The 13,720-nt window shown below is 34.7% G+C and overlaps 1 protein-coding gene across 15 annotated transcripts in view; it reads left to right on the forward strand.

The window, feature by feature from the left end:
- Positions 1 to 6,515: 6,515 nt before the first annotated feature.
- dachd (dachshund d) overlaps positions 6,516 to 13,720 on the forward strand; it is a 245,459-nt gene continuing 238,254 nt past the window's right edge. For all 15 annotated transcript variants that reach the window (XM_087267117.1, XM_087267115.1, XM_087267126.1 and 12 more), the window contains exons 1-2: positions 6,516 to 6,677; positions 7,918 to 8,009. The gene's annotated coding sequence lies outside the window, so the exon portion shown is untranslated. The remainder of the gene's footprint in view (positions 6,678 to 7,917; positions 8,010 to 13,720) is intronic.

The following is a 13,720-nucleotide window of genomic DNA, read 5'->3' on the forward strand; positions in this document are numbered from 1 at the left end:
TTGATGTTGCCATTCACTCTGCAGATCTCTCGCACATCCCCATACTGAATGTAACCCCAAACCATGATTTTTCCTTCACCAAACTTGACTGATTTCAGTGAGAATTTTGAGTCCATGCGGGTTCCAATAGGTCTGCATTATTTGTAATGACTGAGATGCAGTTCAACAGATGATTCATTGGAAAAATCTAACTTCTGCCACCTCTCCAAATGATCAACTAAAAGTCAATTTATTATTTGTTTCTCTAACAACAGGGATTGATGACAAGACTTTTGTCAGGTAGTGTATCATTAAATCCTGTAAGACTTTCTTTCATTAAACAAAATATACAGTTTCATTCTTTGATCTACATAATTAAAGAACCACATGACTTCAATTAATGGGCAGAAGATTTCTCTATAAGTAATTTGACTATTAGTAAACCCCAGACATTTATCTAAAACCATACTTGTGATTTTGAGAAGCATAAGCAAGTATGAATTAATCTTATTTTACATTTAATTGATTTACTAGATGTTTACTGCGTTGCGGCTGGAAGCACATTCGCTGTTTAAAACATCCTGGATAAATTGGTGGTTCATTCCACTGTGGTGACCTGATGAACAAAGTGACTAAGACGAAGGAAAATTAATGAATGAATGTTTAACAGAGAAGGGAATTTTCATAGTATGTGCTAATAGATTTTATAATATTGAGAGAGTCTTATTTATTTGCGGTTGGCTGGAATAACAGCAGTTTTAACATTTTGAAAACAAATTAAGGTCAATGTAATTAGTCCTCTTAAGATATCCCACCCCACCTCCCACGGTCCCACCCCTTGACTGGCTACAGAACAAACCACTGTTCCCAATGATTGGCTAATTAGTCTAACTATCTTAGTTATCAAATTAAAAGCCTTTAAATTGCACTTTAAACTCAATGCTAGTATCTTGCAAAAATATATATATTTTTACTGTGATCGTTGCACTAAGACAAAACAACATAGTCATTAGAAATTAGTTATTAAAACTACTACCTTTAAAATATGTTAAAAAAGTCATCAATGTCAAACAGCACTTACATATCTGAAAACAATTACATTTTGCCTTATAAATTTGCCTTCAACTGTATATGTACACATATTTTGCCATGCCTTTGTCTTACTGCCAGATATTAAATTAAGATCCACTGAATCTAGTTATGTATTGAATGTGCATCAAAGCCGGGTATTTTCTGTTGCTCATTAGAGAATTTAAGGATCACAGCAGCCAGGGAGCATCTGTTGATGTTGGCACATAGATATCCGCATATGAATGCAAGTAATTCATGTCGTATGTTATTAAAAACTCAGAATATGCCGACAATCGGATGCCAGGTTTTAGAAAAATTTAAAGCATGTATTTGAAGCAAGCATCTACTGTACATGAACTAATAAGGTGAAACTCACAGGGCTAAAAATGGTTTGCGCATGCAGGAATATGAGAGTATATGCTTGTGACGTATTAATGTTTAAGATTTGCAGGTTAAAACGAAAGTTAAACACGCATATATACTGTTTACATTAAACGGCCACTTTATTAGGTACACCTTACTAGTACCTGGTTAGACCCCTTTAGCCTTCAGAACTGCCTTAATCCTTCATGGCATAGATTCAGCAAGGTACTGGACATATTCCTCAGAGATTTTAGTTCATATTGACAGGATAGCATCACGCAGTTGCTGCAGATTTGTTGGCTGCACATCCATAGTTTGAATCTCCCGTTCCACCACATCCCAAAGGTGCTCTATTGGATTCAAATCTGTGACTGTGGAGGCCATTTGAGTACAGTGAACTCTTTGTCATGGTCAAGAAACCAGTCTGAGATGATTCACTCTTTATGACATGACGTGTTATCATGCTGGAAGTTGTCAACAGAAGATAGGTACACTGTGGTCATAAAGGGGTGGACATGGTCAGCAACAATCTTCAGGTAGGCTGTGGCGTTCACATGTTCACATGATACTCAATTGGTACCAATAAGTCCAAAGTGTGCCTAGAAAGTATCCCACACACCATTACACCATCACCACCAGCCTGAATCGTTGATTGAAGTCATGATGGATCAATGCTTTCATGTTGTTAAACCAAATTCTGTCCCTATCATCTGAATGTCACTGCAGAAATCAAGATTCATCAGACCAGGCAACATTTTTCCAATCTTCTATTGTCTTATTTTGGTAAGCCTGTGCGAATTGGAGCCTCAGTTTCCTGTTCTTAGCTGACAGAAGTTGCATCTGGTGTGGTCTTCTGCTGCTGTAGCCCATTCGCCTCAAGGTTGGACGTGTTGTGCGTTCAGAGATGCTCTTCTGCATTCCTCGGTTGTAACCAGTGGTTATATAAGTTGCCTTTCTATCAGCTCTAACCAGTCTGGCCATTCTCCTCAGACCTCTGGCATCAACAAGGCATTTGAAATGAGTTCTATTTTAACTTAACATTCGTAAAAAATAAGCAGGTAGGTTTTTTGGGTTTTTAAAGCATTTAAAGTGTCAAGTCATTTCAGTCACTACGATATACTGTATATTGTAAATGCACAAAAACTTATATTTGATCTAAAAATTCAAACAGATTTATTTAATATATTTTCTCAAAACTTTTGTATCCATCAGTGTTTTAATTGACATTCAGTCATGTTTTCTAAAAAAGCAGGTTGCAATGTCAAGTGTAAAGTTGTAGTTTCAGTGGGTGTGGTGCGTCAGGAAGCCCACATTGTTTGTGGGATTATGGGTAGCTTATTGAATGAGCTATTTAAAATAATATTTAATGCTTTATGGCACTGAATAGAACCTAATCCTTTTGAGTATGTGTGTGTTTATAATGCATGTGAACTCGTGAAACAGACAGGAGAAAATAGAGCGAGTTGTACTGTATGTGTGAATCATTGTGTGCTTGGTTTTAATGGTGTACGTGGGCGTCTTTATGATTTCTGATAATGGGAAATGAAGATTTAACAAGTATGAACTGTTAGATGCAAAAAAAACAGGGAAACACTGACACATCTAGACATTATTGTTATTAGTTTTGCTTTGTGTTGGGTTTTAAATATGAACAAAAGGTGGTTTAAAAGCAATTACTGTATATATGTGAGAGAAAAAAACATCAATGTTGAAAAATAAAAAAATCAAAGCTGTTTTAAGATGTTATTGCAATGATGGCCTAGCAGAAGTATCAAAGAGCTTTTTTGCAGTCATCAGAGATTCAGCAATTTATGGCAAGATCTGGTTGCGTGTTAATGAGTAAACAGAGTCAATCTTAGGCTTTTGATGAGAACATTTGTATGATCATGTCTAAACACTGTGGACCTGACTAATTTGGTATGAGATGTTAATCATAAGTTGCAGTCTAAAAAATAACTCCATAAAATACCATAAAATGTACAAGTAGCTATCCAAAATGACCATCCCAGACAATATTTCTTTAAAACTCTTAAAAAATATAAATAAAATAACTTTTGAACTGCAGCGTTAATTTCTTTGACATCGGAAGTTGTAAGTGTAAATTAACATCTGTAATGTGAATTACAAGCTACAGACCCGTTCTTAAAATTTAACATACATATTCACCCAAACCTTTTTTGCTGCTTTTTCAAATTACGTATTTGAAATACTTTGAGTTTTTTTCTGGCAACTTAATTGTTTTGTTTAATCAACCTAAAATTGTGAAAAACATTACGTTAACTTAATCGATTTGCATTGGGACAGTGAACTGTTTACACAGTTTGCAGTGGATTACCCAGGTTTTTTTTGTACTGGAATTTACATAAAAAATGTTGAATTTCAAACTTGTTCACATGAATAGTTATTTTTTTAAAGACCAGATAAAGATGTTGTTGGAACAGAGATCAAGGTCCCATAATGCAATTTGAAATAGTAAATAATTTCCTCTAATGTGATCATCATTTCGCTTGGCTATATGATGCAGGTTCATTAAACTCATCAGTAACATATCATATTATGGCTCACCAACCAATTTCTCTATCAAAGTGGTTCTGTCATCATTTCTGGATCTTTGATCTTTTTAAATTCCCCTTGCCTACCTCAAAAAAATAATTATGACACTGTTTAGCAAAATTATGATAATTTGAAAGTAATAAGCAAAGCAATCATGTAAAAATTATTTTTGGATTTCCCACAGTCAGACTATTCATAAAACATTTACACTGAGTTCTCAAAATGTTCAACAAGTCTAGCTATGTTGTATTAAGCTGTGCATAGTGTTATCTGACCCGAATACAAAGTAAAAACTGCTTTTCCTACTTTTGTGTTCTTCTCTTCTCTTTTATACGAATATCTACAATTTCTTAAATCAAGATGCATTTTCTAGACAAGCAAAAAAATATTGTATTGTTTTCAGAAATAATACATCATAATTAAGTGAGTTTTTCCATAAAACAAGCAAAATAATAACCCATTGGGGTAAGGAAAAATAATCTTATATCAAAGCGAAAACAAGATTTCTTTTTACCCCATTGGGATATTGTTTAGCCTGTCTTTAAGAAAACTCACTTAATTTTGATGTATTGTTTCTGAAGATAAGACAATATTTTTTGTTTGTCTAGAAAAAGTTTCTTGATTTAAGAATTTTTAGATATTTGGAATGGAAACTAGATAAAATCTCTGAGTAAGTAACATGTTTTGGTGTGTAGCTGAAAAATCTTAAAAAATAAAACCTTCCGGACAATATTTACATGTTTATATTAAACTGTGTGACTTTAAAAAGAAAAAAATAAAGGCACAGGTTGTCATGCCAGGCACTTAAACTTATAAACTATAACTTGATTATGTAAAGTGACACTGATCAGAAATTAACAATACAGTATGTCTAATACCATGGAATAAAGCAATAGTTTTGCCTATTGAGAGACCGAAGTACTTTTATTCAAATTTGTTCAGTGTTTGTGCACAACTTTTTAAATGTGAATTCTTTAATCTGTATTTTTTTTTCCCTCAAAATAGGAAGGAATGCGTGAGACAAGTTAAAACTACCACAAAACTTAATTTAAAATCTACAGGTCTACTATTGTTGTTGCTTTCCCACCAAGATGATGTCACTATAACCAGCAACTACCCACATAGCTAAATTTCTCTGGCCCACACATTCAGCTTTTGCTTGGCCCACATGCCATAGTGAACTATGGTACATAATTGGACCAAGTCTGGTTTCCATACAAGGGCCAAACATGATCCATATTTGGGCCAAGTTTTAGCCAAGTTAATAACCCATAACTGGGCCTGAACTGGGCCAGATATGTTGGTCTGTCACGTTTTCAAAGAATGAATTTCATTTTACAAACGCTTTTTCTCGAAGTGTGTCAACTGGTAAAATTTGTTTTACTCAAAAAATAATAAATAAATAAATAAATAAATAAATAAATAAATAAATAAAAAAATTACATGTATTTTAAAAGTGGGTCAGGAAGATAGGCCAAACTTACATGGGCCACATATACGTTTTTAACATCTGGGCCAAATACTGTTTGATCTGGCCCAAGTCTTATGTGCTGTCTTAAAGACAGCACCACCTCTGCCAAACCCAGACCATGTTAGGCCCACATGCTGGACGAATACCTGCTATGCCAGCTTTAAATCAAATCTGGGCCAGAATTCTATAATACCTGGGTAACTAGTGTCAGAAATCATACTTGAGTATGTCATACCAATAAGTTGCCGCAAGTGGATCCCATTTTCTTTACGGCTTAATCATTTTGTTAATCAGGGGTAACTACAGCGGAATGAACTGTCAACTTATCCAGCAAATATTTTAAACAGTATGATGCCCTTCCAGCTGCAACCCAACACTGGGAAACACCCATACACTCTTGCATTCACACACACACATGGCCAATTTAGTTTATTCAATTCACCTATACTGTATGTCTTTGGACTGTGTGCGAAAACAGAGCAGCTGGAGGAAACCCACGCCAACACGAAGAGAACATGCAAAAGTCCACACAGAAATGCCAACTGTCCCAGCCGAGGCTCGCTGTGAACTGATCATGCTACCCACTGCACCCCGTGTTGCCCCATTTCTACAAGTCAAAACATAGAAATGTCTGAATATTTATTGTGGAATCTCTAGTCACATTTCACCAGTTTCAATGATAGCATCCTGTGTTTGATTTAAGATCAAGGAAATCTTGGTTCAATATCAACCAATAACATATGGCCATGATGACACTGAATCTTCTGTCAAAACATTCAGTGCATAAAAAGCATTTACTTGACGTAGTAAGTTTACACTACAAATACCCCACTTTAAAATGAAATAAACATAAGGATTTATATAAAATCATTCTACAATTTAGATGCAATCAATTATTGTGTCAAAAACCAGTTTATTCAGTGTAATGACGCATATTGATTCTATAGATTTTTCCTTTATGGCTTCTTTTATTTGCAATACAGGATTTTTTTTTGCTATTCGTATCAGGTAATTGATATATCGTTGGTGTTTTAAACTAGATTGCTATTTCTATTTCCCCTCACACCGGAAGTGGCTTACAGGTGTTAACTTTCCTCATTAACGTTTAAACAGAGCCGTCTGACATCCAAAATGATTGACACGAATCGTAGAAAGATAAAACAAGTAGAAAAGAAATGAACAATAGGAATCAACATGAAAACACTCGTTCTTCAGCTTTACGAAGAAAACTTTATGACTGGTGAGTTAAAACTGTCTTTCTCGTTAATGTTTACTTTTTGATTTTCTTTGTAGGCTACTAGGTCTAGTTAATATAGCATAGCCTTATAATAACATAGAAAATAATACCTCCAGATTGGCCTTTTCTGTGCATTTTTGTTTCTTGGTGACACTAAATCGTGAAAATGAAATTTAGCCATGGCATTTTTGTGGAGGAATCCTACTGTAGTTTCAGTCTGCTGCCTCTAGATGGCATTGTTTAGTCGTCAGACAGTCATCCGATGAATGCAACACGTAATGTTATAAATAACACCATATTCAAATCGAATCACATTTTATTCATTATGTCGTTTTATTTATTATTATTATTACTATGATTGATATTATTATTATTTTTAATAGTAAGATTTGTAGTTGTGTGTAGCCTACTATATGAACCAAACTGTACTACTATTGCAAAAGCACTTTTTATAATGCATAATGTATAAATATATAATGCTATAAGTAATTAATTTGGCTGATGCACAGTGAATTGCAGTGTGAGCCTTTAAAGTAATTCAAACAGCTTTTTTGGATCATGCTGTGACATTGGTTTTTGTAATAATTTAGTGATTTAAATACATTTATAGAGCTGGAATGTGCTGTCAGAATGCTATCGAATTTAATTTGCAAATGAGAGAACCAGATCTCTCCAGAGCAGCTCATTAAGGTATGAAAAAAAGTTTTGATCCAATTATGTTTTCCCCCGTGCGTCACAATCATCCGTGATTGTGTTACAACAGATGACAATACACACTCCGTCGGTTTGTCTTTGTCTCTGCATTTTCTCTGACACACTTTCAATTTCCTTCTGATCTTTGCAATCATTTCCCCAACATATTTTTTTTTTCGCTTGTTGCTTGTTTGTAAGCGAGAAACACAAGTCTAATGTTGCTCTCTGGGGAAAAGTTCAATATAATTTGTTAATTAAATGGATTAATTTAATTACAGTAGCTCCAAAAACATTCATCAATATAATTGTTCCTTGTACTCCAGTTTAATTAATCTTTAAGTGAAAACAAGTCCGTTTCAAATGTACATAATACTTTCCTACATAAACCCCCCACCTCCCCCTGCCACCCCCCCCCCCCCTGCCTTGCTATTCATTTTCCCTCTCTGATCCTCATCGCACAAAAGCCTGTCGGTGTTTGTTTGATTTTCAATGATACAGTGTCGCTGAAACCAAACATTTATTACAGCAATTTAATTTAACCTCTCAACAGGCTTTTACAAGACGACCAGAGGGATAGTATCAGTGAAAGGCACTCAGTGTTCAGTTATTAATCTCCCGCCGCCGTTGGCCCTTTCATAAAAGGTAAGTATTATCCAAACTCCAAACATACCACTGCCATTCAAGCTGTCTCAAATTTCATCGCAATGCAGACCAGATAGAGCTCAATTCGTCCGTGCAGGCCAAAATAATAAAAGATAATTTGGGCTAATCTGCCCAAGGAATGTGGAGTGTTTGATGTGGACAGTGGTGGATCTTCAGTTGAAATAATTGCATATTGACTCGGTTGGCTCAGGTACGCTCCTTGGTAGATTACAGGTGTTCTTTCTAGACAACCCTTCCCTTGTTTAAGAAAGAGGCACAGAAAGGATTCATCTGAACGCTGGAATGAACAAAATTATATGGGAAACCGAGTGTGCATCCAATGAGTAAGATAGTTAAGAAGTTCTCCATAGAGTTTTAGTGTTTTTCTAGTCTTGTGAAAAGCACTGGTTTTATTTGCAAGGGACCTATAGGATATATAAACTCTTTTTACGAGGTACGTGCTTGGAATTTAATGAAATGTGCTTATAGAGAAATAATTCCCCTTTTTATTTCATAGTACATGCAGATTAAAAACAACAAAGGAGTGTTATATGCAGGTACTGAACATACACCCGTTGTAATTGCACAGTTGTTAATGAAAAGCACAGAGAGTAAATAAATCCCTCGTGTCATGGAACATGCACATTTATTTTTATGTTTATACTATTTATAATTCATATAAAGCGGGATATTTCACATTCTGAGGAGAAAACAAAAATAAATTCAGAAAGTTAAATTCAGTAGCACTTTAAAGTGCTGTAATTATACAGTAATAACTTGATGGAGATACAGTTTTTAAGATGCTAGCATTTTTCCTGCTTTGTTAGATGTTGCTTGCATGTGTTAGCATGTTTTCTGGTATAAAGTAATGACTTACAAATTCTCAGATTGCTGTAATTGAGTTGTTATTCTCAGTAAAACTCAGGAAGATGAAAGAAGTCTGCTGTATGATGACTGAAATGGCCTTAAACAATAACTAAATGTTACGTTTTTAAATGTATGCACAATGTATTCAGGGCTGTGTTTCCCAAACAATGACATATCTTGTGGCTGAACTATCAAAGTAACATGCATTGTTTGGGATTGTTTATTTATTGTTTTTAGGACATTGTTTATTTAATTTTTTTTCTACTTTTACAATTGACATATCCAAATCACTGCTGAAATGTTCTAACCAATAGACGCATGTCATACAGATACATTTAATAAATGACCTATTATAAAATAAAGTATTAACGTATGCTATATATTTTTGTTTTCACAAGCTTGGAGACGTAACTTAAATTCTGCTTTTGAATAATAGGTCACCTATAGCTTTCTTCATGAGCCAAGGGTGCGTTCAAAGTAGCATAAATGCTTTCAAAATGCACTACGAAGGCAATGCAATTATCAATATGAATTTCGATTAAACTAAACGATAATAAAAGTACTAGGAAATCAAACTACATCCAAGAGAGATGGCTTTAATGTTTTTGTTTAAATGTTGGAATGTTTAAAAAGAATAGGGCATATGGGATAACTGGCAACACAACAGGAACTACAGCTATAGAGGTGCAGTTGGAAGTGTTTGTTGGAACAATGGATTTGGGAGACGCCAAATCAACAAACTATGTTTGTAAAAACTGAATTGCAAAATGTAGTTGGCTAACAATAGTTTTCGGAAAAGCACCCCTGCACAAGCTCGGTTTTGTGGTTCTAACTGTGGGACACTTGTAATTTGTCATTCAGGGTTCAATGTGCATAATAAGCATTAACATCATCACCACTATATTTTTGCTTTTAATTTACGTAGATTTTACTCTGTAAATGCATCAACCTGCTTTCTGTCAACTTATTATAGCTGCCTAAATTAATGTAATGTGTTGTGTTCTCACATTAAATTAGGCTCATGTTGCAAATTAATATTCCATGGATGGCAAATAATTTAGCTTACACTTATAAACATCAAAATTGCATTGATGATCCTACATTTTTAATTTAAAGGCTATAAGGTGAAATAAATTTCACAGCATAATACTGATTGCTCACTACCTTTGAGTACTTTTTGAAGAGATTCGTTTTATAGGACAGTACTTGGTCTACTTGCACAATTTTTTTTGGCTGTAATAATGATAATAATAATAATAATAATAATAATAATAATAATAATAATAATAATAAATAAAATGAATTCATTCATTCATTCATTTTCTTTTTGGCTTAGTCCCTTTATTAATCAGGGGTTGCCACAGCAGAATAAAATTTCAACTTATCCAGTATATGTTTTATTTACAGCTGCAACCCATTACTGGGAAATACCCATACACTCGTACACTACGGACAATTTAGTTTACCCAGTTCTCCTATAGTATATGTTTTTGGACTGTGGGGAAAACCGGAGCACCCGGACGAAACCCACGCCAACACATGGAGAACATGCAAACTTCACACAGAAACACCAACTGATCCAGTCGATACTCGAACCAATGAACTTCTCGCTGTGAGGCGCCATCGATACCCACTGCATCACTGCGCCGCTCCAATAATAATAATATAATATAATAATAAACTTCATTTTTAAATAACGCCTTATGCATGTCAAGGCATTTTAAAGACATAAAATGCAGAAGTAAAAGTATGAATATGAAAAAGTGTAATAATAAAAAGATCTAAAAATCATATAAAAGTCAAATAAAATCCAATAAAAGCTACCCTAAAAAGTAAGTTATAAGAGATTATTTAAAATATTTATTGATTCTGCATTGCGAATATCAGAGGATAAAGAGTTCCACAATGTAGGTGCCAATGAAGATAATGCCCGGTCTAGATTTTAGCCGCGTTGACTGAGCACATTAAAATGACAGATTAAAAGCTCAGGTAAATATTGTGGTGCTAGACCATTTAAGGCATGATAATACTGTACTTTTACTTTTTTAGTGCTCTTTCCAGCCCATTTTTTTGTTTTGGAAGGTAGCAAGATTGTAAAAGATTATTGTAAGTGTGCTAAGTTTCTTTAATTAAAAAAAAAAAATACTTGATTCATAGGATTTTTAAATAAATTTGCACAAAACAGAAAAACAAGCAATTAACACCAACGACAACAAACATTCCCAACACTTATTTTCCCTTTGTGGCTTTAAGAGAAGGCAATAAGCTAAGAGTCAAGGTTCAAGTCCTCAGGCGTCATACAAATGCACAGCAAATGTATGTATAGGATGTATACACAAGACAGATACTGTAATAACTGTACAGTACTGTACAGTAATATTTATTTTAAAAATTATGTAAATAAAATATGTTAAAAGGAAATTAAGATATATATGATATGATAAACATAAAGCGAACCATTCAATGTGTAATAGCAGGAAGGTTCTTCAAAAACCTTTATTATAAGCAAACCCATTGTGTTTAATGTGAAAGGCATACCAATGTTATAGTGAGAGGAAAGAAAAAAACGCTTAAAAAAACTTTAAACTTAATTGTTCAAACTTGAACTAATATTATGTTAATATGTTAATTAATGTTTATTAACAACCTGTATTTACATCATGGTTAAAATTATTTGCTTCTAATTAACCCTAATTTAATTGTGTTGCTATACTTAGTACATATAGCATAACACCGTATGATAAAATGTTAGTGAATGTCCATCTGACAAGTTGTTTTTGTTCAGTTAGTTATCTTTATCTTCAAGGAATTTCACTCCACACACTGATACCCACTCAAGAGAGTTTTTCTTGGGAAATGAAGATGATTCATAATTTGAGTGTTGAAACAGTGAGCTAAATTTGTGCGCTTATCACTAACTCATTGTTTCAAAACAATGTATCCACTGTTTGAGCGCTTTGTATATTTAAAGCAATTAAGGAACAGCACAGTGATGCTTTGCTCAAACATTCAAAGCTTATCATAACGAGTTTCACGCTGCTACGTGGGTAAATATTTGTAAGCTTCATGGAGGACGTTTTGTAACAGAGAAGCGTCAAATCAAGAGAACATCTGTCCAATTGCTGCATCAAACGAATAAGATTATAATGTTGTAATGTTCACTGAAGGCTCAGATCATTATGCCTCTATTCAGCTGTGAGATTGGAGGCGAGCGGGAAAAAATCCTCTACAGAACAGATGTTATGTGTGGAAATAGCTTACACTGGCCCCAAAAAGTATTTAGACACTTAAGCCACAAGTAAATTACAAAATCATTTTTTATTCAGCCAAATGGCATCTGCAGACAAATGATTTTCTCTGAGCTTACTTTCTCAGACATTTTTGCAAGTATATTTAACCAGCTGTCAGATCTCTCCAACTTTGAGGAATGTAGTCAACATAGGCTCATTCTGAAAAAATAGCCCTATATATATTTCTGGAGATCGGGAATAATGTAGCCAGAGGAAACTATGGCTACATTTCATCTTTAAAACAAACGCTAAGGGGTAATATAATGCCGTTTCTTTTTGCGCTTACCAGCTGACTGCTTGCCTCTGGGTAAACGGCTTTTCTGCTGTTACCAGTTTGTCCAGTGGGTCTTCACGTACGTCTGAGGATTTGAGACGCAGAGAGTAATTGAACTTGACGATAGAGTTCGAGTCTGGTGAAGAATGGTTCAAGAAAGAGGGTAAGACAAAAAACAAAAGTCAGACAATAAAACAAACAAGTAAATAACATGGTGAAAATGTGCTAAATAAAAAAAAAAGTGGTAAAATCAGGCAAATGTTTTTCTTTTTCTGGATTGCTTTTCAAAACACTGTCAGTTGGCTTTAGGGAAGTGGGTGGGCGCTGGTCAGTCGGTGCTTTTGAAAACACTATCAGTTGGGGATGAGGGAAGGGGGTGCGTAGGGGTATCAGTCAGTTGGTCAATCAGTCAGTCGACAGCGGCCTCTGGTGGATTTACCCGAGAAGAGCAGGTGCGAATGGCACTCACGAAACAAATTTGATATCTACACATCGGCTTCCGGCTGATTCGCAAAAATAAAAAACTGCAAAAGAACTGGCACTCTCCAGAAATATGTAGGGGAACGTAATCAAAATGAGCCTGGGTTGCATGTTGTTCTAATGCAGTAAAAGTCATTTATAGCATGATTTTTAAATGCAAAAAAATACTCTATATGATTTAATTGCTCAGAATATTCATGGTTTTCTGTTTTTTTTTTTGGGACATAATTTAGAGAAGTTTTTTTCAAACTGCTTGTTGGAATCTAGCATTAGAGGCCTGTGAAAATATTTGAAAGAAAAACGCAAAAATATCTTTTAATTAAAAAATCATAATAAAAATTGACAAAAACACGAGATACAAAATATATTTTTTTTACAAGAAATCACATTTGTTTAAAAGAAACAAAGAAATTGTAATTGGATTTAAGTAATTTAATATCTTTTATAGTTAAAATAAAAATAGGGCTGCACGGTGGCGCAGTGGGTAGTACGATCGGCTCACAGCAAGATCACTGGTTTGACTGGTTAGTGAAAGTCACTAACCAGTCACTAGTGGAAGTGAAAAGTCACTGGTTTGAGCCTCAGCTGGGTCAGTTGGCATTTCTGTGTGGATTTTGCATGTTCTCCCCGTGTTGGCGTGGGTTTCCTTCAGGTGCTCCAGATTCCCCCACAAGTCCAAAGACGTGGTACAGGTGAATTGGGTAAGCTAAAATTGTCCGCATAGTGTAAATGTATGAGTGAGTGTGTATGGATGTACACCAGTGATGGGTTGCAGCTGGAAGGGCATCCGCTGCGTAAAA

This window comes from Danio rerio, chromosome 9 (genome assembly GCF_052040795.2).
Source record: "Danio rerio strain M-AB ecotype USA chromosome 9, GRCz13ab, whole genome shotgun sequence".
Lineage (NCBI taxonomy): Eukaryota > Metazoa > Chordata > Actinopteri > Cypriniformes > Danionidae > Danio > Danio rerio.